The 25,304-nt window shown below is 37.3% G+C and overlaps 1 long non-coding RNA gene across 1 annotated transcript in view; it reads right to left on the bottom strand.

Moving 5' to 3' along the window:
- Positions 1-25,225, bottom strand: part of LOC106506213 — a 62,992-nt gene extending 37,767 nt beyond the window's left edge. The window contains exons 1-3 of the long non-coding RNA XR_001301379.2: positions 23,566-25,225; positions 21,112-21,245; positions 16,685-16,803 (exon numbers count right to left, since the gene is read on the bottom strand). This is a non-coding gene — a long non-coding RNA (uncharacterized LOC106506213). The remainder of the gene's footprint in view (positions 1-16,684; positions 16,804-21,111; positions 21,246-23,565) is intronic.

The raw sequence follows: 25,304 nt of genomic DNA, 5'->3' as shown, positions 1-25,304 counted from the left end.
CAGCTTGGCAAAGATCAAAGTGTTTGAAAACTGTTTTTTGTGATGATGCAGAAAAGATTGTCATTTTATTTTTTCTGGTAGAAGTAAATTCATATAACTTTTAAGGAAAGCTATGTTGCCATATACCTTAGATCTAATAATTCTACTTAAAAAATTTACCTTCTATAACTTATCAATTATATTTAAGCAAAAGATGATTCACTGCAGCCTTCATGTATAGAAAACCTTAGACTATAGAAAACCTTATGGAATATTATAGTTTTATTAAAATGCACATGCAGAACAATGTATGTATGTTTGCCTATATATTTGTAACATATCTTTATAGGCATATACACACGCAGACATACATATACATGCCAAATATATGTTGATTGTCTCTAGGAGGAGAAATGATTGGCTGAGAATCAGTCGAGCAGAGACTTCTAACTCCATTTCCTTTTGTGTTTTAGAATTTTAAACCACATTAAAGTATATTTTAAAAAATTAGAAATAGAGAAGGGAGGAGGGAAACAAACCCCTTTTAGATCTATGTTGAATACCTCTCTCAAATTTTGTCTGAAAATGCTTCTAATTTAATTCTCATTCTTATAAGTTAATTTTATTAGGTATTCAGTTGCTAAGTGATAGTTATTTCCTCTCAGATGAATTAATTATATTGTTTCTTGCTTCACTTAGTGCTGTTGAAAGTTAATTCTGTTATCTAATTTCCTGTATTTGTAGGAAATCTTTTTTCTCAGAATACTTTTCAGGACTCTTTATCTTCGGCGTTATTACCCAAAAATATGTCTATGTCCATATTTATTTTTATTTTTCTGCTTGAAATTCACTGTACTTCTAAATCTGATGATTCATAAAGATATGATAAAGATCACAGATTTAAAATTTTTATTACCTTAAAAATATTTTCTTACACTCTCTTACCTTATTTTGTCAATTGTAAGTTAAATTATTTTCACATCTAAAGGTTTCTAAACTAGATTGAGAATTACTGCCAATGGCATGCAATAGTTGTTGGGCAATATTTTTCATCTTTTTATCTACCTTAAATGTGTCAAACTTCATTTCATATTGTCCATATATTGTGCTACATATATGCTCTCTGTACTGTTTTTGAGTGATTTCTTTTGCCTCTGTCTTCCAGTTTAACATTCTCCATTCAGCCCTACCTATCATGCCATTGAATTTCTCCATTTTATTTTTAACTTCATTGATTATGTCTTCCACGTCTATAAATTCTGTCCCTTGGTCCGCCTTTACATCCAAATCTCTAGGTTAAAGATCTGAAAGCTGTTTCACATTTTTGGTATTTGCTTAATCCTCTGAATTTTACTTGCTTTTAGCTTTAGCCAATAAAATTACCTTGTTTTTTTGTGAACTCAGCAAGGCATTTAAAAAGATGTTTCTTATTATTATCCAGCATCTCTAGGGATTTCTAGGGGGAGGCTGTTTCAAACATCTAGTATGGCAAATTTCTAGAAATAAGAAAGATGACTTCAGTGGCTTAAAGGGAGAAACTAAATGATATCTACATAGGAGACAATGAATTATATAAAACTGTCAAAAGACAGGAACAAATCATTGTAAAGGAGCTGGAAATGGTCCATGAAAAAGGAGGAGAATACTTTAAAGGGGGCAATAGAGAGTAAGGAAGTTAAATCCTTTACCTTGAGTTAATTAAGATGGGGGGGAAAAAAGTGAGTTTTCATTTGAAAGGGCTGCCAAAAAACAGTTTTAGGTTTCATCAAAGTTCTAGCTAACACCAAAGAAGGTAAATGAGATGTTTAGAGCGAAAGCTGAAGATGGATTAGGTTGTGCTGATTACAGCTGTGAGATTCATGTGTTTTCAAGAGGGAAGGGAAGAGGGAATGAGATAGAGGATGGTAGAGTACCTTTAGAGAGTGAAGAGCAAGGTATGGGAAAATTTCCAGGTAGGAAGATATTTTACATATTGTCTTAGGGAAAACTCCTCTACTTTTGTAACACAGCAATAATAGATTTCAGAAAAGAAAATAAAAAGTCTCACTAAGCTCAACATAAAATCATTATTTTATGGATCAAATATGGCATAGAAACACAAAATGGGCATTGGAGCTGAAACCAGTAGCAGGGACAGGCAGGCAGTCTTGAGATCTTTTTTACCTCTTCAGAGGAACATAAAGTGGAAGCTGCCCCTTCCCATCAAAGCAGGGAGCAAATGCAATGCACTTTCTGAAATTAGGAGCTTAGGTGAGATAGCTCTGCCTGTAAAAGGAATATTTGAAGAAACTACCACATACCACTGTTGCTTTTAAGGCAGACAGAGAAACAGCCTTGCAGCCAGAATGTAGACTCCTTTGTCTCAATGAGTAGAGCTGTGATAATATAGCATCATTTGAACAGGACCCCAAACCATTATAATGAGGATTCATTTCAGATCTGTGAGTTGGTCTGGGGTCAGAGCTAAGTGAATGCACTTAGAAACATTTGGAGAAGGATTAAATGTTTGTGAATGGGAAGTGGCGGGGGGGGGATGAAGAGAGAAGGATGAGGAGGAGGAGGGAGGGAGAGAACACACTAACATCCATGAAGCACAAGCAAATCAAAATTCCAAACATATGAGGAAAAGCATAAACCAGGAAAGACAATGAGATTAAAAAAAAATTAATTCACTTCAGAAAAAAATGAAAATAACAGAATACTTGGAAAATTATATTAAAATACGTATTTTTAGGACCCTCCATGAAGGATGAAAAGAACAAGAAATCATGGAACAAAGCACACAGACATTAAAAAAACAAATGGTTAGGAAAAAGAAATACTTGAAAATGTTGAAAAGCACAGACTCTGAAATAAAATCTAAACATATGTGACAACTTTTAGACCAGGCAAAATTCAAGAGAATAAATGCATTAAAATATGACTCTAAAAGTAATTCACCTCTAATGAAGACATAAAGATACTAAACATATAAAAGAGCCCACTAAATGAAAAGCAGATGAATGAAAATAAACTCAGGAGTTCCCCTTGTGGCGCAGTGGTTAACAAATCTGACTAGGAACCATGAGGTTGCAGGTTCAATCCCTGGCCTCCATCAGTGGGTTAAGTATTTGGCATTGCTGTGAGCTGTGGTGCAGGTTGTAGACGAGGCTCAGATCACGTGTTGCTGTGGCCCTGGCATAGGCCTGTGGCAACAGCTCCAATTAGACCCCTAGCCTGGGAACCTCCATGTGCCGTGGGTGTGGCCCCAGAAAAGACAGACAAATGAACAAAAACTTCCACAAAAAAAAGACAAAAAAAGAAAATAAACTCAATTTAGATACGTTACAGTGGAAACCCATAATAGAAAGGACAGAGAGAAGGTCTCTGAAGTTACCCCAAGCACTAAGGGATGACATTTTGGGAAAGAGTGGAGGCTTGGACTTCAGGATGTGACTGAGGAGCCAGGAATGTGACACTATAGCACTGGTCCTCTAGGCTCTGAGAATGGACTTCGAATGCTGGTGTGCTGGCTGGCAGGTGCTGTAAATGTGAGCAGTGAATGGGCTGGTGAGATGTTGAAGGACAACTGACACTCTCTGTGTTGGAGAGACAAGAATTCACCTTACTGGGATAAATGTGAGCAAGAATCTTACAGAAAGAGGCAGATTGTCTGTGTGGAATATTGATCTGTTGTTACAAGATTTGGATTTAAAGAGAATCCATAAATCTGGACTTTCAGGTGACATATTCCACTTTTAAATGCTGGCAAATAGTTTAAAACGTGGAGCAGTACCAGACTGGGCAGTAGGTTAAAAAGTATTGGCCTTCAGGCTAACTTTGCAGTGTTCACTTTGGAGAAAAGTGCACAGTGAGTTGTACCTTGGGATGGGGGCAGGAGGGTGTGTCCTCAGCAGTAACCTAAACCAGCCGTAGCAGTGACAATGCTGAGTCCTTAACAGCTAGGATACCAGGGAACTCCTTTTTTTTTTTTTTTTTTTTTTTTTTTGAGTTGAAACTTTTTAGTCCTGAATAGGCTTAATATGACTCTATAGTTTCTCTGACTTGTCTCTTCTTCCATCAACAGCATACTATTTAAACCGCACCAAATGGAAAGTGCAGTTCATATTGTGACTCTAACATGACTTTCTTTCTTCCCATGTTCCCTTGTAGTCAAGAACTATCCCCAATATTCTGAGGCTGGGTAGAAATTAAATCTCTAAGTTCCAGAACACTTGGATTATAGCCTCCTGCAAAATTATGCCTGACTTTGTTGTTTTCAACTATAAAGAATTACCAGACCAGCTATATCTTCTTTCAGAAATAAAAACAAAATATAAATGCATTTTGAAATAGGTTATTCTTTCTTTTGCTGTAGTCCTTTTCCATTCAAGAGAGTTAACTGAACACCAGAAAGTTATGAATGTCTGGGAAGTTACAATAAGTGAATACCATCTTTTTGGAGAAAAAAAAGACATATTGCAAAATGTTTGTCTTACCACTCATTGAATTTGCTTGTTTTTGTTTCTTAGAACAATGTTCCACACATATGCACCACCTAATAACAAACTCAGGCAGCATGAAACAATAGTTATGGTGAAAGAATATACTAATTCTGTTTCTTATAATGACTGGAAGTTATCCAGTAAGCAACTCATTTCTGCTGTTTTCCTGGTCTTATTATGTACAGCATTAGGCAAAGTTGTGCTGCTTATATAATGGGATATGGTAAAGGGTTATTTTGGTGATGTTTGTGTGAAGAGAAAAAGAAGAATCTATCTTTCTCAATGATAAGAGCTTTGGTTTTCTTTAAAGGTACCTTCATTGCTTTAAGTATTTTTTTTTTATTTTTTAATTTTTATTTTATATTGGAGTATAGTTGATTTACAATGTTGTAATAGTTTCAAGTGTACAGCAAAATGATTCAGTTATACATATATACATATATCCATTCTTTTTCAGAATCTTTTCCCATATAGATTACTACAGAATATTGAATAGAGTTCCCTGTGCTATATAGTAGGTCCTTGCTGATTATCTATTTTATATATAGTAGTGTGTACATGCTAATCCCAAACTCCTAATTTATTCCCCGCCCACCTTTCCCCTTTGGTAAGTTTGTTTTTGAACCCTGTGAGTCTGTTTCTGCTTTGTAAACTAGTTCATTTATATCATTTTTTTTTCGATTTCCCAGATAAGGGATATCATGATATTTGTCTTTCTCTGTTCAACTTACTTCACTTAATATGATAATCTCTATGTCCTGCTTTAAGTGTTTTACTTGAAATATTCCAAGTTTTCAGTTAATACGAATGTCTCAAGCATTATGCAATTGTAGTAAATCACTTAAATTGCCAGGTTATATTTTACAGTTTCGGTTTCTTGAATATTTATTGTAAAGCACCAAGTACAATTATTTCTCTTTTCATAACTAATGAGAAGGCAGATCTGGTAAAATAATTCTAGTTGGTAAGGCAAGAGCGATTGCAATGTATGTACAAAATTTTGCCAAATTTCTTAGGTATTGTTCCCAGTTGTGAGAACCTTTTAATTAGAAGGGCAAAGGAAGTGGGCTTATTACAAACTAAGTCACTTAGGCTTTAGCGGTAGGTGAGCCACCAATAACAAGATGCTGCTTGGGCCACCTGACAATGTCTCTTTTTGGTGCATTTTTCTATAATTTTCAAAAATATTTCTAAGTCTTAACTCATTAAATACTTCCTTCACAAGAGCAATTAAGCCTAATTTGGATCTCCCTGTATAAGTCTGATATAATTGTCGAATTAACAATTCTACTGGTCTCAAATCTACTTCTTTTATCCTTCAGTTTAAATCTGTTATCTTCCTAAACTTTTATGTTAATTCATTCTTCCTTTTTGAAGAATACAATCTACTTTCTAGTTATGCCATAAGTAGTTTGGTTTTGCTCTTTTTCCTACAAAATTTCTCCTTTTACATTGCTCCCACGGCCCAAGAAATAGGTATCCTTGGATTTGAACCTACCATTTCTTCCTCTGCCTATTCTTCTGTCATCCACCTTTGAACATGTCTAATATATGGCCTTACCAGAGTCTTGCCTCTGCTGAGATTCATATTTATATCTTAATCATTTTCTATATCAAATACTACCTCTACCTCATTTACAGCCTTCTTAAATCTTTAATCTGAGAGTTTCAGAAGGGTTCTTCCGCTACACTGTTACCTCTGCATTTTTTGAAGCTCTATATTCTTGACCTTTTCCTATAATCTTCAATGTCTTTTTCATTTTTTTTTTCTCTGTAACTCTCAGCTACCATCTCACTTGCTTTATTCTCAATATCTTTTAAACCTTCTTATACCCTTCCCTTGAAATGGTCACATTGGGAAAAAAAATCATAATAATCTCCATTGTGTTTCTGTGAAATGTATTTTCACAGTATTATTCAACCTATAACAGTTGAACCCCCGTAGCAAATGAGTTGGGCACTGAATATAAAACATAATGCTGTACACAAGGCATCTGTCATTACGTGTTTACTGAATTGATTACCCAGTGTCATCATTATGAACCTTGATTCCTGGCAGCAGTAGCTCTGATTCAACCCCTATCCTGGGAACTTCCATATGCCATGGATGCAGCTTTAAAAAGCAAAAAAATTAAAAAAAAAGGAAAGAAATAGGCCTGGAGACAGAGCATGGGGGTGGACCTGACTATACAAATGGAAGTGATCTCAGAAATGCTGAAAAACAAGGACTCTTGATCTATACTTTGACAGCATCGAAAGACTAGAGGCCCGATAAAATCATCATTCACAGACTAAAAGAACTTCAGCCCCAAAGTAATATTTACCAAGAGATCCTTCATCCTCTGTTGAATCTTTTGGAAAAAATATTTTTCAGACAATGCCTCACTGGACTATACATAATATTTCTGGAGGAGCCATAGGGAAGTCTCTAATATTTGGTTGCTATGCATACCCAGAGAAATCTTCCCACTTCTTATCAAAAGGAGAAGTTTCTATAAAGTCAAATATACAAATGAACACAACCTACTCCTAAAAGAGTAGGTTGACCTCCTAAAAGAACAAGCACAGGGAGTCAGGTGGCCGACTGGCCTCAAACTCTGGCACCGGAGAGGCTCTGTGCCTCTGAACTGCTGTCACCACAGCTGGCAAGCTGGAGGGAGGGATTTTTGCAACTATCACCTGACCCCCCTTCACCTAGGAAAAGGTGATCCTGAATGTGAGTGGTTGAGTAGACACTAAAATGTGTGTTTAAGATGTGTAACATTGAGCAGTCAGAAACTTTTTATCATTATTTTTAATGAACTCTGCTCTGCCTGCTCTGCTCCTCTAATATATGCAAGGAAGTTCCATTCAAGGCCTGTGATGGAAAATTCACGAGAAGGTCTCCTATGCTTTGTGGGGAGTTATACATGAGTAAGGCTGCACCACCACTCCTCTGAGACCAAGAAGAGGCAGGAGAGGAGAAGAAAGAGGAGAGTGGTTTGTGACCTCCAGGAGAGAGCCCCAACCATTATCTGCCAGGTGTGGTCAGGACTGGGGAGGGCAGGAGAGTCACTGGGGAGTTTGGGATAAAGCTGCCCTCCAAGAATAAAATCAGGAAGATTCAAAAGGCATGAGATTAGTTATCTGCAGGAATGACATACCCTAAGGAATAGCCAAAAAGATTATTGGAGAAATTTAGAAACACCCTGAGGAATTTGACAATGGCAAGAAGCTTGATTGTATCCTTATATTTCCAGCAACAATCTAATCAAGGTAAATGGATGGAGCTGTAACACAATCAAGCAGTAACTTAATCAGTTATAGTGAATAGATTAAGTACTCTAATCACAATCAATTCTGTCCTAACACACCTGAAGAAAGAATGTATGAAGGATGGTAGGGGCATCTGTGTGGAAGTGGGGACCTACGAAGCCAGTGTTTATCTGTGACTCCAGCTCCCTCCAGCGAGAGAAGGGCAGCCTCAGCATTCCACTTCCCAGACAGACTGAATAGTAATTTGTATTTCAAAGGCTTTATTCACATGTAGATTTGCCTTCTGGAGAGCTCCATGCTTAGCAGCAAAGCAGCTGTCCTTATCAGTTTGGAAGCCAAAGAACTGCATTCTCAGAATCATAATAACAGCCAAAGACCAGTCAGTAAAATTAATAAAGTCATAGGATTGTGTTAATTCCACAGTCTTTTGTGGAATGCCTGCTATAGACAAGCCTCTGGCCTAGGAGCTGAGGATTGGGTGTTGAGTAAGAGAAAATCCATGCCCGCATGGGGCATTCATTCTAAAAAAGAGAGATATTAAACAATTAATTAACCAATACAGTATTTTGTTACAATTGTTATTATTTCTAGGGAGAAAATACACAGGATTCATTTGAACAGAAAAAAAAAAAAAAAATCCACAGAGGGCCTCTGAACTGATCTGAGGTTTACAGAAAGCTTTCATGAGGATCCCCAAATGGTTGCTTATGCATGGCTTCTAAAGGGGAAAAGGATGGAGGAAGATGAAAATAAATACAAGTTGAGGGAATAAAATTAGGTTAATACTGTGTATATAGTGGTGACAATAGTAGCTAAACATGATCAGTGACAAAACAATTATCCACGGAGACTATTTAGAAAGATTACTGTCAATATTTCTTTAAGAGTGCCTCTAAAAGAGGCCTGCTTAGCAATCCACATTCCAAAGATGACATACTATTCAGAAATGAATGCTTTCTGATATTTTTAGAACAGATAACTGCTTTGAAGATGTTAGATCCCTGGAGTGATCAGGGATCAGAATTATCTATGCTCCCTTCTGAAACAAAATGAAGAGTTATGGGATTGTGTTTTGGGTGCAGCCCATTGTAAAGTGCTGGACAATCAGCTACAGCAGATAAGACTGATTTGGGGATGTAAGACTGGAGGGGAAAGAGGTAGAATGATGGCAAAGTGATGCTGAAATAGAGCATCTTCCTGTAATTTCCTATCTGTGGTGGAGAAATGTTATTGAAAAGTTTTAGATAAACCAAGCACATGCTCTAAGTGGGTCTCAAGGGCACTGGAGCAGAAGCTGAATTACCCAGGAATGTGTTAGGAGTCAGTTGCTAAAACCCTGTGCTGTGTAAGACAGAAGGAGGGTGCAGATATGTCAGCTTCCAGTCACAGATCTTAACAGAAAGAGAGCAGGAGCACATGAAGTAGCAAACAGTCAGTCAAAAACCTGACCTCTTTACAAAAATACAGATAAAATAGTTTGGAGGGATGCTCCAAGGATTGTAGAGAAAACCAGTTTACTAATTGGGGCTCGGAGTATAAGGCATTAAGCACTGATTCTTTAAGTCTGCATCCTTTAAACTTTCATTGAGAACTTATTTGTTTGAGTATTATGCTAAGTATTATGAGGGAGAGCAATGAGTAAATTATGCCTTTGGGAAGTTTAGTTTCACATATGAAAGATTTGGTGACAAAGCAGCTCAACAGAGGAAATTCCCACTGTGGCTCGTGGTTAATAAAACTGACTAGTATCCATGAGGACATGGGTTCGATCCTTGGCCTTGCTCAGTGGGTTAAGGATCCGACACTGACATGAGCTGCATTGCCATGAGCTATGGTATAGGTCACAGATGTGGTTTGGATCCTGCATTGCAGTGGCTGTGGTGTAGGCTGGCTGTTGCTGGTCCAACTTGACACGTAGCCTGGGAACTTCCATATGCCTCATATGCCTCGGGGGTGGCCCTAAAAAGACAAAGACCAAAAAAAACCAAAAAACAAAAAACAAAAAAACCCCAGCTCTATAGAAAGGAAATCAGCACAAAAAAATGTGGAAGGGAGGAAGGGAGAAAGAAGGGAAAGTCTAAGTCTAACTCACTGTGTACAAAGCAAAGGGAAGAGTTAAATTCTTCCCTGGGTCCCTGCTTCGGTCAAACACTGCTTTCTGCTTAGTTCCCATCCCCTGTGAATTGTTCAAATGACATTCAACACAGGATGTTTCACACCCTGAAACAAGAGCGCTATTTGTTTTGTTTTCTTCTAAAAGTCTACTGGGGAGTTTTAATTAAGGAGTTTTCATGGGAGTTTTAATATTTATAAAAGTAAGAGCATCTCATTTTAAATAACTGTGTAGTAAACCAACTACTGACCCAAGAGCTGGAAGGTACAAAGATAGGGAGGTTTAAAAATAATGAACGGGAAGAGACAAAGCCCCACCTACCAGGGGAATATGAGTCAGTCCCAACAACCAGTGGGCAGGCACCAGTCCCAGGAAGCCTACAGCAAGCCCCTGTACCAACTTCAACCACAAGGGGGACAGAAACCAGAAGTAAGAAAGGCTACAACTCTATTGTCCACAAAAAGGTCACCACACCAAAAACCGATAAATATGAAAAGACGGAGACCTATAACTCAGACAAGGGAGAAAGAAAAAAAAAAACCCAGAAAAACAGCTAAGTGATCAGGAGATTATCAGCCTTCAGGAAAAAGACTTTAGACTGTTGATGCTGAAGATGATGCAAGACATTGGAAATAAACTGGAGGCAAAGACGGATAACTTACAGGAAACACTGAGCAAAGAAATACAAGATATAAAACTTAAATAAGAAGAGATGCAAAATACAATAACAGAAACAAAAAATTCATTAGAAGCAGCAAACAGCAGAATACAGGAGGCAGAAAAACAAATAAGCAAGGTGGAGGACAGACTAGTGGAAATCACTGATGCAGAAAAGAAAAGAGAAAAAAGATTGAGAACAAATGAAGAGAGTCTCAGAGAACTCTGGGACAATGTTAAACACACCAACATCCATATTATAGGGGTGCCAGAAGGAGAAGAGAGAGAGAAAGGGACATAAAAATTATCGAAGAGATAACAGCCCAAAACTTCCCTAACATGGGAAAGGAACCACTCACTCAAATCCAGGAAGCACAATGAGTACCATATAAAATAACCCAAGGAGGAACACCCCAAGACACATATTAATCAAACTGACCAAAATTAAAGACAAAGAAAATCTTGAAAGCAGCTAGGGAAAAGAAACAAATAATATACAAGGGAACCCCGATAAGGTTATCACCGGATTTTTCAGCAGAAACTCTGCAGCCAGAAGGGAGTGGCATGATATACTTAATGTGCTGAAAGGAAAAAAATCTCCAACTAACATTACTTTACCCAGCAAGGCTCTCATTCAGATTTGAAGGAGTAATCAAAAGCTTTACAGATAAGCAAAAGCTAAGAGAATTTAGCAAAACTAAACCAGCTTTATAATAAATACTAAAGGAACTTCCCTAGGCAGAAAAGAAAAGGCCACAACCAGAAACAAAAATTCCACAAATGACAAGGCGCACCAGTAAAGGTACATACACAGTAAAGATGTGAAATCATCCATGCACAATTATGCCACCAAAATCAGAAATTATGAGAAGAGGAGGGTTCAAACGCAGGACACTGGAGATACACTTGCAATTAAGAGACCAACAACTTAAAAAAACCTCATATATATATAGACTCACATCAAAACTTCAGGGTAACTGCAAACCAAACTTCTACAATTGATACATAAACAAATAAGAAAAATCAACTCAAATATAACACTAAAGATAGTCATCAAACCACAAGAGGAGAGAACAAGAGACGAAGGGAAGAAAAAAGAGCACAAAACCAAATCCAAAACAATTAATAAAATGGCAATAAGAAGATACATATCAATAATTACCTTAAATATTAATGGACTAAACACCCTAACCAAAAGACGTAGACTGGCTAAATGGATACAAAAACAAGACCCACATATATGCTGTCTTCAAGAGACCCACTTCACTTCTAGGGACACATACAAATTGAAAGTGAGAGGATGGAAGAAAATATTCCAAGCAAATGGGAGTCAAAAGAAAGCTGGAGTAGCAATACTCATATCAGACAAAATAGACCTTAAAATAAATATTATTTGAAGAGACAAGGAAGGTCAATACATGATGGACAAAGGATCAATCCAAGAGGAAGATATAAAAATTTTAAATATCTATGCACCCAACATTGGTTCACTACAATATATAAGGCAACCTCTAACAACCTTAAAAGGGGAAATGAACAATAACACAATCATAGTGGGGGACTTTAACACTCCACTTACAGCCATGGACAGATCATCCAGACAGAAAATCAATGAGGAAACACAGGCTCTGAATGAAGCATTAGACCAGATGGACTTAATAGATATTTATAGGACATTCCATCCAAGCAACAGAATACACATTCTTCTCAAGGGCACATGGAACATTCTCTAAGATTGATCACATCCTGGGCTGCAAATCCAACCTCAGTAACTTTAAGAAAATTGAAATCATATCAAGCATCTTTTCTGACCACAACACTATACAACTGGACATCAACAACAAGAAAAAAACTGAAAAAACACAAACACATGGAGACTCAACAACATGCTACTAAACAACCAATGGATCACTGAAGAAATCAAAGAGGAAATTAAAAAATACCTAGAAGCAAATGACAACAAAGATATGACACTCCAAAACCTATGGGATGCAGCAAAAGCAGTTCTAAGAGGAAAGTTTATAGCAGTACAAGCCTACCTCAGGAAACAAGAAAAAGCTCAAATAAACAACCTAACTTTACATCTAAAGCAGACAGAGAAGTACAGACAAGAGATAAAGTTAGAAGAAGGAAAGAAATCATAAAGATCAGAGCAGAAATCAATGAAATAGAAATGAAGAAAACCACAGAAAAGATCAATGAAACTAAAAGGTGGTTTTTGAAAAGATCCACAAAATTTATAAACCCTTAGCCAGACTTATCAAGCAAAAAAGAGAGAGGACTCAAATCAATAAAATTAGAAATGAAAAAGGAGAAATAACAATGGACAACACAGAAATACAAAGGATTACAAGAGACTACTATATGCAACTATACACCAATAAAATGGAAAACCTAGAACAAATGCACAAATTCTTAGAAAAGTACAATCTTCCAAGACTAAACCAAGATGAAATAGAAAAGATGAATGGACCCATCACAAGCACTGAAATTGAAACAGGGATTAAAAAACTTCCAACAAACAGAAGTCCAAGACCATATGGCTTCACAGGCGAATTCTATCAAACATTTAGAGAAGAGCTGACACCTATCCTTCTGAAACTATTCCAAAAAAATCACAGAGAAAGGAATACTCCCAAACTCATTCTATGAGACCACCATCACCCTGATACCAAAACCAAAGATACCACAACAAAAGAAAACTACAGGCCAATTTCACTGATGAACATCGCTGTAAAAATCCTCAACAAAATACTAGCAAAGCACATCCAACAATACATTAAAAGGATTGTACACCATGATCAAGTGGGATTTATCCCAGGGATGCAAGGGTTCTTCAATATCTGCAACTCAATCAGTGTGAGACACCACATTAACAAACTGAAGAATAATAACCATATGACCCTCTCAACAGACAGAGAAAAAGACTTTGACAAAAATCCAACACTCATTTCTGATAAAAACCCTTCAGAAAGTGGGCTCAGAGGGAAGCTACCCCAACATAATAAAGGTCATATACGACAGACCCAGAGTTAACATCATTCTCAATGGCGAAAGCTGAAAGAATTCCACTGAGATCAGGAAAAAGACAAAGATGTCCATTTTTGCCATTACTATTCAACATAGTTTGGGAAGTCCTAGCCACAGCAATCAGAGAAGAAATAAAAGGAATCCAAATTGGAAAAGAAGAAGTAAACTAACACTATTTGCAGATGACATGATACTATACCTAGAGAATCCTAAACACTCTACCAGAAAACTGTTAGAGCTCATCAATGAATTTGGCAAAGTTGCAGGATACAAAATTAATACACAGAAATAGACTGCATTTCTATAGACTAACAATGAATGTTTAGAAAGATAAATTAGGGAAGCAATCCTATTTACCATCACATCCAAAAGAATAAAATACCTAGGAGTAAACCTACCTAAAGAGACAAAAGACCTGTACCCTGAAAACTATAAGACACTGATGAAAGAAATCAAAGATGACACAAATAGATGGAAAGACATACCATGCTCTTGGATTGGAAGAGTCAATATTATCAAAATGACTATAGACCCAAGGAGATCTACAGATTCAATGCAATCCCTATCAAATTAACAAGGACATTTTTCACAGAACTCAAACAAACTATTTTAAAGTTTGTTTGGAAGCACAAAAGACCCAGAATAGCCAAAGATATCCTGAAAAAGAAAAATGGAGCTGGAGGAATCAGGCTCCCTGACTTCAGACTATACTACAAAGCAATAGTCATCAAAACTGTATGGTACTGGCACAAGGACAGACATATAGATCAGTGGAACAGGATAGAAAGCCCAGAATGAAACCCATGCACTTACAGTTAACTAATCTATGACAAAGGAGGCAAGAATATACAACAGAGAAAAGACAGCCTGTTCCATAAGTGGTGCTGGGAAAACTGGACAGCCATATGTAAATGAATGAAATTAGAATACTCTTTAATACCATACACAAAAATAAACTCAAGATGGATTAAAGACCTTGATATAAGACCAGATACTATAAAACTGTTAAAGGAAAACATAGGCCAAACACTCTCCAACATAAATGACAGCAACATCTTCTCATATCCACCTCTAGAGTAATGAAAGTAAAAACAACAATAAACAAATGGGACTTAATTAAACTTAAAAGTTTCTGCATAGCAAAGGAAACCCTAAACAAAACAAAAAGACACCCACAGAATTGGAGAACATACTTGCAAATGAAGTGACTGACAAGGGATTAATCTCTGAAATGTATAAACACCTCCTGCAGATCAATACCAAAAAAACAACCCCATCAAAAAGTGGGCAGAAGATCTAAACAGAGAATTCTCCATAGAAGACATACAGATGGCCAAAAAACACATGAAAAGATGTTCAACATCACTCATTATTAGAGAAATGCAAATCAAAACCCACTATGAGGTACCACCTTACAGAATGGCCAGAATGGCCATCATCAAAAAGTCTACAAACAATAAGTGCTACAGATGGTGTAGAGAAAAAGGAACCCTATTACACTGTTGGTGGGAATGTAAATTGGTGCAACCACTGTGGAAAACAGTAGAGAGATTCCTCAGAAAACTGAAAATAGAACTACCATTTGACCCAGCAATCCCACTCCTGGGCATCTATCCATAGAAAACCATGACTCAAAAAGACACATGTACTCCAGTGTTCATTGCAGCACTATATTCAATAATCAAGACATGGAAACAACTAAATGTCCATCGACAGAGGGGTGGATAAATAAGATGTGGTGCGGAGTTCTCGTCATGGCGCAGTGGTCAACGAATCCAACTAGGAACCATGAGGTTGCAGGTTTGATCCCTGGTCTTGCTCAGTGGGTTAAGGATCTGGCATTGCTGTGATCTGTGGTGTAGGTCACAGTCGTGGCTCGGATTCCTCATTGCTGTGGCTCTGGCGTAGGCCAGTGGCTACAGCTCTGATTAGACCCCTAGCCTGGGAGTCTCCATGTGCTGTGGGAGCAGCCCTAGAAGTTAAAAAGACAAAAAAAGAAAAAAGAAAATGTGGTACATATACACAATGGAATATTACTCAGCCAATAAAAGGAAAGAAATAATGGCATTTTTAGCCAAATGGATGGACCTAGAAATTATCATGCTAAGTGAAGTCAGTCAGACAATGAGACACAACTTCAAATGCTATCACTTACATGTAGAATCTAAAAAAAGGACACAATGAACTTCTTTGCAGAAAAGATACCGAGTCACAGACTTTGTAAAACTTAGGCTTCCAAATGAGACAGTTTAGCGGGTGGGGGGAGGCACTGAAGTTTTGGGATGGAAATGCTGTAAAATTTGGTTGTGATGATTGTTGTACACATATAAATGTAATAAAATTCTCTAAGTAATTTTTTTTTTTTTTTGTCTTTTTGCCATTTCTTGGGCCGCTCCTGTGGCATATGGAGGTTCCCAGGTTAGGGGTGTAATCGGAGCTGTAGCTGCCAGCCTACGCCAGAGCCACAGCAACGTGGGATCCGAGCCGTGTCTGCGACCTACACCACAGCTCATGGCAACACTGGATCCTTAACCCACTGAGCAAGGGCAGGGATCAAAACTACAACCTCATGGTTCCTAGTTGGATTCGTTAACCACTGCACCACGACGGAAACTCCTCACTAAGTAATTTTTTAAAAAGTCAAAAAAATGGATCAGAAACACAGCAGAGAGCAAGGGCAGAAGTGATTTCAAAAGACACAAGAGGTGAAAACAATTGAGGGTAATCTGCAGAGTGCCTGGCACAATCACATTATTTAATTACATGAATAATTTATGTTAAACCCCTTTTTAACCACAGCATTCTAGACTTGGTAAAGGGTTTTAGAAATCTTCCAATATAACTTCCCCATATTATGGCTGAAGCCTGTGAGGTCCAAGAGAGGTTCAGTAACCTGGGCAGAGTTACATATTATTTAGTCACAAGTATTTTATTATCATTTAGTGGCACATCTGGAATTAGAAACCAAGTGGCCTGATTCCCAGTCCATTCATTGTTTTTCTCAACCTCCGATTCCCATTCCACTTCAAATTACCTAATTATTGCAACACACTTCAAACAAAAAAAGTGTCACATGTTTATTCTAATATATTAAATGTTTCTAAAACATAAGCAGATACCCTGCTCCAAAACAGTGATTCACAACTTGAGCTTGTAGAAACATTACCTGGAGAGCTTGTTAAAGCAAATATTCCTGGGCCTCAATCCTGGAATGTTTACCATGCTCCAAGGTGATGCTGATGTTGCTGGCCCACATTTTTATTAGCGCTTTTCCTAGCCCTTGCCCTAGGAGACAGAGAGTAGTAATAAGTAGCCATTCTTGGAAATGTGGATGAGAACCACCGACAATTTGCAGCGTGAACACAAGGGAATCATCACCACCAGAGTTAGTAGGTGTTAGCTTGAGTCATCTTTCAGAAGTATCATCAAGAGCCTCTTGCCAGGACAAATAGCCTTTTACAAACTCTCCTCTGCCTACCGCCTCCTCCTAAGCTCTACCTGGCACACTCCTTACCCCCAGCCTTACCTCCTGGTGTCTTTCAGGTTCTCACTGCACTCTCTCCCCCATTTTCTCTCTGCACCCTCTCTCAGTCACACTGAACTCTAGATGTGATGGTTGCCTCAAACACTTACTCCCTCCCCAAGACTTTAAGCTCCTTGAGGCCTGATTCTACATCTATACTTCCAGCTTCACACAGTAATAGGCACATTGATAAAATTTGCTGAATAAATGCTTTTTAAAATGAGGATAACTAGAGATAAAATAAATGTTACATATGATAGAAGTAATTCTCTGTGAGTAAAATTCATGCCTCTTAGTTATATATGCATTATCTTTTATCTGTCTATCTACCCAACTATCCATCCATCCTTCTATTCCATCCGTTTTATCATTGGTAGGCCTATAAATAAAATGAAAACTAACTTCTGTCAGAAAACAATAAATGTAATTCCACATGATACAAAATCTTCAATGTAAGTACTCAGAAAGTACCATCCAAAGCGCAACTGGGGATAATACGTTCATTTGCTGCTGAATCATCTTCTCTAGGGGTTTAGTTTCTAGGATTTGACAATGGGAGGAAAAACCTTTAATAGAACCTGAGGTCCTTCTGACCACATCCACCCTTATGGGAAGTCAGTCACTGAAATTATTTGATGACATTCCTGGCAGGACCTAAGCACTTTACAGTGTATCACTGCCATTTTAAGAACTCTAATTTTTGGAATGTTTTCCATGTCTCTCATGTTTTTCTGGACTTGTATGGAATAAACATAACTCTTTTCTCTATCAGTCTCTTGGATTTCTAAAGATGGTTATCATGGTACATTCAGCATGTTTCCTTGCTAGGACAGAAGAAAAAAAAAAGGAAACCATGTTTTGCATTTTTTAATTTAAGAAAGAAATACTTATTAAGTACATTATTAAATCAAGTGTATCTATATATTTACTGTATCACCACTCAGATATATATCTGAATATAATCTCATCCAGAAGGGATATATGGGAATGTGCAAATCAAATTTGAAGTAAAAAATACAAACAACTATGAATGATATACACTCACCAAAAGAACTTTACATATTGATCTCTGTGTTATTTCAATTTGGTCATTGGTAGTATCCTTATTTCCATACTTTTCATTTATAGAATGATATTCACAGGAACCTTAAGAGTATTATCAGAAGACAATTTCAAGTGGCCACCTGCCATCCAGCCTTATAATCATCCTTAATTTTTTTCTCATGGTGACACCCCTACCCAGTTCAAGACATAGCTGATAAACCTCCCTTCCACTTGAAGTCTCCATGTCTGATAAAAAATGGGATACTTGAGTTTATGCAGCTGTTCACAAACTAATTATCTGCAATCATTTCTGATTACTTAATAGGCCATGGTAGGATGCGTGTGTGCAGCTATGTGGAGTTTACACATGAGGTTTTAATGCGCTGATATGGTTAATTGTTGCACTCACTGCTGCCTGCTAATAGACCATTCCTGAAAATGAGACCATATCTCAACAGAATTTGCTTGTTTATTTTAAATAAGTAACAACTACCAACTCAGATCCTAGATCCAGTGTTTGCCATTTTAAGAACGCACTTTTTAAAATGCTGTATCATTCCTAATGCATTCAAATTATTCAAGTTTGGAGAAAACAAGTTATTAAACTAATGAGTCCATAACCCACTCAAATACTTAGATTTACCGTTTTTTCTGCTCTGAATGTTCAGCTTCCTAAATTGTTTTCTGCCAATGATAGCAAAATAAATTCTTTTTAAATGGTGCCAAACATGCTGAGTGTAATAATACAATAATGAGAAAGATATATGCATATTAAAAGCAGATGCGTATTTATTAATATGTAAACCAAGATGCCACGGCTAGCAATTGGAAGTGACACAGCAATGAACATAGACACATGGACATAGGTGTGGAACTGCTGTAACAGCACAGCTAATTGGCTTGGCAGTTTCCCATTTTATGATAGCATTTAGTCCAAGAAGCTAGTGTATAGTTTTAAAAATTTACAAGACTGTTCTTTTGTTGACTATCCATATATTTGTTTTTCTGATTGCTAAAAACGGATACATAGTGTCCGCAAAGATGCTTTAGGCATTTATCTTTCCCTATCTGTTCACAAGATCTATTTTTTTTCTCTGCCATCACATTTTCCTTTCTTCATCTCTTTTACCTTTCTGTACCCTCCTCTGCCGCCAACCTTTCAGTACTCTTTTATTAGAGAAGAAATAGGATTCAAATAATAAATAGAAAATATTTCAATCTCCAAGCCTTTGGCTTTTTTTTTTTGCAACTTCGAGAACAAGAGGGTTCATCTACTCTTTGGTGTGTTGGGGGCCTTGCTCTGCCTTATGGAGCCCTGGATTCATCCCTTTAAAAATAGATTTCAGGAGTTCCCGTCGTGGCGCAGTGGTTAATGAATCCGACTAGGAACCATGAAGTTGCGGGTTCAGTCCCTGCCCTTGCTCAGTGGGTTAATGATCCAGCGTTGCCGTGAGCTGTGATGTAGGTTGCAGACGCGGCTCGGATCCAGCGTTGCTGTGTCTCTGGCATAGGCTGGTGACTACAGCTCCGATTCAACCCCTAGCCCGGGAACCTCCATATGCCATGGGAGCAGCCCAAAGAAATAGCAAAAAGACAAAAATAAAAAAAAATAAAAATAGATTTCAATGAATGGGACCCTGCACACTGCTTGAGCCCATCACTGCATGAAAGTGTGAGACTTACCCACTTGCTTTTCTGGAAATACTGTATATACAGTGTTTCCAGGCACTCAGAGCCAGAACCTCCTCCGCAGTCAGAGAAACAGGGCAAGAATAGCATGTGAGTAGTTGTAATTGATAATGACGTACATTCATTGCTGGAATATATGATTTCTATCTAGGATAGTGGATCCCTGAATTACTATAAAATTTTGGCTCTCTTGATTCTTCATGAATAAAGGCTTTTTGTAGTTCTTTCACATTTTCTATCCCTAAACTTCTGATGCATCACTGGAAACATAAAACTCAGCCCAACATCTTCTTCTTAATAACATCTTTCTACATTTCCAGGCTCTCAGTTCTCTCCAATACAACTGTACTTCCTTCTGCTCCCAGGCTTTCCTCACGTTGCTCCCGTCTATCCTAAGTACTTCTCTTGTGAAATTAAAGTCCTTTTTTAAGGCCACTACCACTGCTGTTTCCTTTCTGAAGCTTTCTGTGATAACAGTTGTGTGGGGAGGAGGAGGAAGAGGAATAATAAAGATAATAAAATGAATTCCTGTGTTTTGATGGCCAGGGAATATGCTCAGCTCTTTAAATGGATTTTGCACTTTACCCTCAAAACAATGCTGTGAGATGGTAGCATTATTATCACCTTGTAACAGATAAAGTAGCTAAAACTCAGCACACAATACCCAAAACTAATAAAATATATTCAAGGTCACAGGGTTAAGGTCAAGGAAAGTGATAGCACAGGTTTTTGAACTAGCAGTCTGACTCCAGAACCCAACTGTTTCCTAGAAAATAAGTAAACCATGCATACCATCTTGCATAACACTGCAGCATAGATCCCCTTTTTCATTGTTCAGAAGGCCCTCTGGTTGCATCATTAATCAGCACAGGTCCCAGTGTGCACTGGCTTGCTTCTCTGGCATGAGATCCCTAAGGGGGAGAGTGATCTAGCCAAGCAGGACTTTTTTCTATTCCCTGCACACTCCCTGTGCTCTGAGAAATCTTTGCCTAATGCTGTACCTACAGCCCAAAATGCCCTTCTCCATATGCAAATCTTCACCAAGGTGAAATTCCTACTACTGTTCCTCCAGCTCCTCAGCCAGCTGTGGGCTCTCCCTTCCTGCTCCATCTGCACTTTGCTTACAGAGCTACCACACTCATCATTTCTACTCCATACTTATCATTCATTCAGGCATTCCCAAGATCTACTTTAAAATATGTCATCGAATTTTTCACATAGTAGATGCCCACTAGAGATTAAATGAATTAAAAGCTAAGAAGTAATTGAAACCAGGTGACTTGGCTTCCTGTAAAACGAAGAGGTTCAAACTCATGGGTGTCCTGAGGCGTACTCACATTTTTTTTCATCTTTATGTTATGAATATGGTGTAGCACTAAGGCAGCCTTATTTTTAATGTCTTCTTTCCTTTCCAATGAATGCATACCCTTTGATCTGATTAGCTTCGGCCTGTACATGTGTAAGCAAATTTCTAAAAATTAAAAAAAGAAAAAAGACTTTTATTTAAATTACTAGAAAGAATAGCTTTTAGATACCGAGGCGTTTCTTTCTCTTTTATAATAAACCAGAGACACTTTTCAATAACATTTAAGTGCATTAATGTTTGAACAGTGGTAACAAGGTTAAAAATGTTCAGCAGACTGACATGATATTAAACCTTCATCTATCAGATTCAACAAATGTTTACCAAGTTTATACTGTGTACAAGGCACAATCCTTGGTAAGATTTGGTGTAGAACAAAGAAGAGCTACATACAATCCCTTAAGGAGGTGAACATTAGGAAATGCATATAGGACAAGTATTATAACATAAGGCAAACACTAGCACAGGCTTTAGAAGAGATATTAAGTGCTGGGAAGAAAAAGAAGGTTAAGTTTTGGGGAAAACTTATTAGAACATTTGTTTTTTCATTTTACATACCAACTTGCTAATAATCATGGTCTAGAATGTGCAATGGCAGGTACCTTTACAAAGAACATGAAAATAATGGATTTCTTAAAAAAAATTAAAGGGATTTAAATAAAAGCAATGGAAAGTAGTGGAAATTCAAAATAAATTTATAGAAATTTTAACATGACAATGTTTAGAGAAAAACATGACCATCTTCTTATCATCATCCCTCGATTATTTTCATTTGTGTATAATGATGTTTGCTCATATCAATAACATGCAATTCTGGGTACAGCCACCTTTTCTTAATACATGAAAAGGAGAGAAGCTTATTCAGAATGCAGGTTTTAGTGCTATACAAACTCCAATTAAACCACAGCCCACGTGACACATTTCTGACCTAACCTACAGAAAGTTAGCTTTCTTAAACTGGAAAATTAGAAATAATAATAAATTTCATGGGGTAGTCAAGAGGATTAAAAGAAATAATCTATGCAAAGTGACAGCAGGTGTCACAAAATAAGGGCTCAGAAACAATAGTTCTTAAAATCATCTTCTGCATTTTCACCCTCCATCTCACTCTCAGATTTCCCTAAATTATGAAAAGCCTTTATATTCATATATTGGCTTGAAATACTAAGATGTAGGAAGATAAACTCCACAGTGATGAATATCAGCAGACCACACAGCACCTTCCAAAGATTTAGCACGATGACAAACAGAGGCAGGCTCGGAGGGCTGACGTCTGGTCCTGATTCTGCTGCTGCAGAAACCAGTGTTGATGGGGACAATAATAATACCTGCTTCCCTCCACCTGGTGACATAAGGGGACACGGGCACGGTTGCTTCTGCCCTCACTCTTCTGCAGAAGATGTCCTAGAAGCACCAGGCAGCCTGCAGACAGCACCAGGGGGCTTGATGAAGACCCAAGGCAGGACCAGATTAAAGCAGACCCGAACTGCATTGCAATGGCTCCAAAAACTAGATAAGTCAGAACCTACACACTCAACCAAACAGGATGACTACATGCTAAAAGAAACCATTTACATAGAACGTAGTCTCTGAACATAATAACCATTCAGGATACAATTTAAAAAAAAAAATCACCTGTCCTGTTCCAAACTGGATAAACCATATCTGTAGAAGAAAAAACACTCAGCTGATGAAGCTCCTGAGGTAAATCAGATATTAAGAATTATCTGTTCAGGATTTTAAAGTGGACATTATCAAAGTGCTTCTGGAATCAACTATAAATTATCTTGAAATCAATAGGAAAAATGCAAAATCTCATAAAGACATAGAAGTTATAAAAAAAAAAGTGGAAATGACAGGACCGAAAACTACAATTATTGAAATTAAAAAATTGGCTAAATGATCTCAATAGTAGAATGAAAATGACAGAGAACAGTCAGTGAACTTCAAAACAGATCAATAAAATTGACTCAATTCGAATAAGAGAATGAAAAAGAAATAGAGTCCAGGGATCTGAGGGGTAATAACAATCTTATAATCCAATATTTGTGTAAATGGAATCTCTGAAGGAGAGGAAGAGTGTGAGACTAAAAAAATACTCAAAGAAAGAGTTGTTGAAAACTTTCCAAATCTGGTAATAGCTATTACATATATATATACCCTTAACTTTTTACAATTAGAATATGAAACTGCTTTGCATAAAATATAGAAAACTTGCAATTGTAGAGTTCCTTTGACCTCTCATGCTGTAGTTGTCATATCTACACATATTATAAATCTTAGAGGTTTTCTCTCTCTCTCTCTCTATATATATATATATATATATATACATACATACACATACACATGTTATTGTTTTAAACAGTCTCATGTATTAAAACAAAACAAAGAGGCAAAAATAGTATTTTATAGTTATTTAGATATTTACCATTTCAGAGTTTCTGTATTGCCTCCTGAAGATCTGGATTTCCATTTGGCATCCTCTCCATTTAGCATTTACCTCAGTGAGCATTATTATAGCAGGTGCTTTAAGGTCCCTGGTTAATTCCCACATCTTGGTCACTGTGGAGTTGGTCTTGGCTGTTAGTCTTTTCTCCAAATCTGGGTCAGATTACTCTGGCCCTTCCTATGTTGCACAATTCCAACTGGATCTTGCATATATTAGTATGATGTGGTAGCACCTCTGGATCTGGAATGTTCCTCTAGAGAATATTGGTCCCTTTGTCTCAGCAAATCAATAGATCTGGTTGGTTTCAAACTGCATATTCTCTTGGGCGACAGATCAAATCTTGGTCCAGTTCTTCTCTCTTGAGCTGCTCTGTGTTGTCTGCCCCATGCATGTATGTGTGGTTCAGGGGTCAGTCAAGGACCTGGACAGTTTAAACACAGAACCTGGGGTGCACCCTCTTGAATCTCTTCTGAGATTCCTCCTTCCCAGTAGCTACTATGGTTGCCTAGACTGTCTGCTGGCTCCTCAAGCTAGAAAGACTGTGGGTTGAAATTGTCTTTGTCCTGCCCTCAAGATAGAAAGTGTGAAAAAAAAAAAATAGGAAATTACCTCTGGCTGGTTTCTTCTTCCAAATTTTATATCCCTCCAGAATTGTCTGCTTTTGGTTCACTCCCTAGTTCTGTTTGATTTTTGTCCAGAATCTAGAGCTGGGATCAGTTGGATCTTACTCCATGACAGAAACAAAAACCCCCTTGAAATTTTAATGGGAAATTTTGCTAAAACTCGCCAAAGTTGAGAACTTTGTCTAGATACTCAAGTTGCAACAGAACAAAGGGTGGGGAAAAAAGTAATTGTAATGTATACATGTAAGGATAACTTGATCCCCTTGCTGTACAGTGGGAAAATAAAAAAAAAATAAGTTTGGGAGAATAACATTTTTTAAACATTCATCCTTTCCAAATAAGATCTTATTTTGTCTATCCATCCAGTTCTTTGATTCTGGTCAGTAAAATTCTCTTCACATAAATCCTGCACATTTCTTAGTGGATAAACCTCTAAATGTATATATTGAAATTTGTTGCGTGTCACTTGCCTATCTTTCATTGCAGTTAATTTGCACAATGAATATGTCGCCTTCCTTCCAAATGCACACCCTGTGTACTTCACATCAGGTCTCTAAGATCAACGGTCCAGTCCAGTTCCTGGTCTGATCTGGAGAGTTATTACCTTGTTGAGCAATTTGGGTAAAGGTCACTGATCTTTGGTTGGTTCTAATTTTGTCTCTTCAGTGTTGGGTTCAAACACAGATAGGAATGATATGCTCGGCCTTGCTTGTAATTTCACATGCCGTTACCTTCTAGAGCTCTGCTTGGCAATTTAGTGACAGAAGGGGAAAAGGGCTCAAGGAATCTTCCATGCTGTCCTTTTTGAAATTGATGGAACCAGCTCTAAATGGAATTTTCCACAAACATGCGGAAATGCCTTGAGATTAATGTTTGTCCTTTCTTTTGGTAAATAATCCTACTTGAAATAAACTTTAAAAAAAAAAAAGAAGTTAAAACTAAAACTAAAAAAAAAAAATAGCACAGCAAGCTTTTGAAATAAACTTTTTAAAAATTAATAGGTATGAAAATAAAATCAGAAAAATTTAAGCCAACTTCTCTTTTAAAAATGTACAATTTCTTTTGTTTCTAAATGTTACTTTTATATTTTTAATC

Source organism: Sus scrofa, chromosome 15 (genome assembly GCF_000003025.6).
Source record: "Sus scrofa isolate TJ Tabasco breed Duroc chromosome 15, Sscrofa11.1, whole genome shotgun sequence".
NCBI lineage: Eukaryota > Metazoa > Chordata > Mammalia > Artiodactyla > Suidae > Sus > Sus scrofa.
This window is presented reverse-complemented; position numbering and strand designations above follow the sequence as displayed.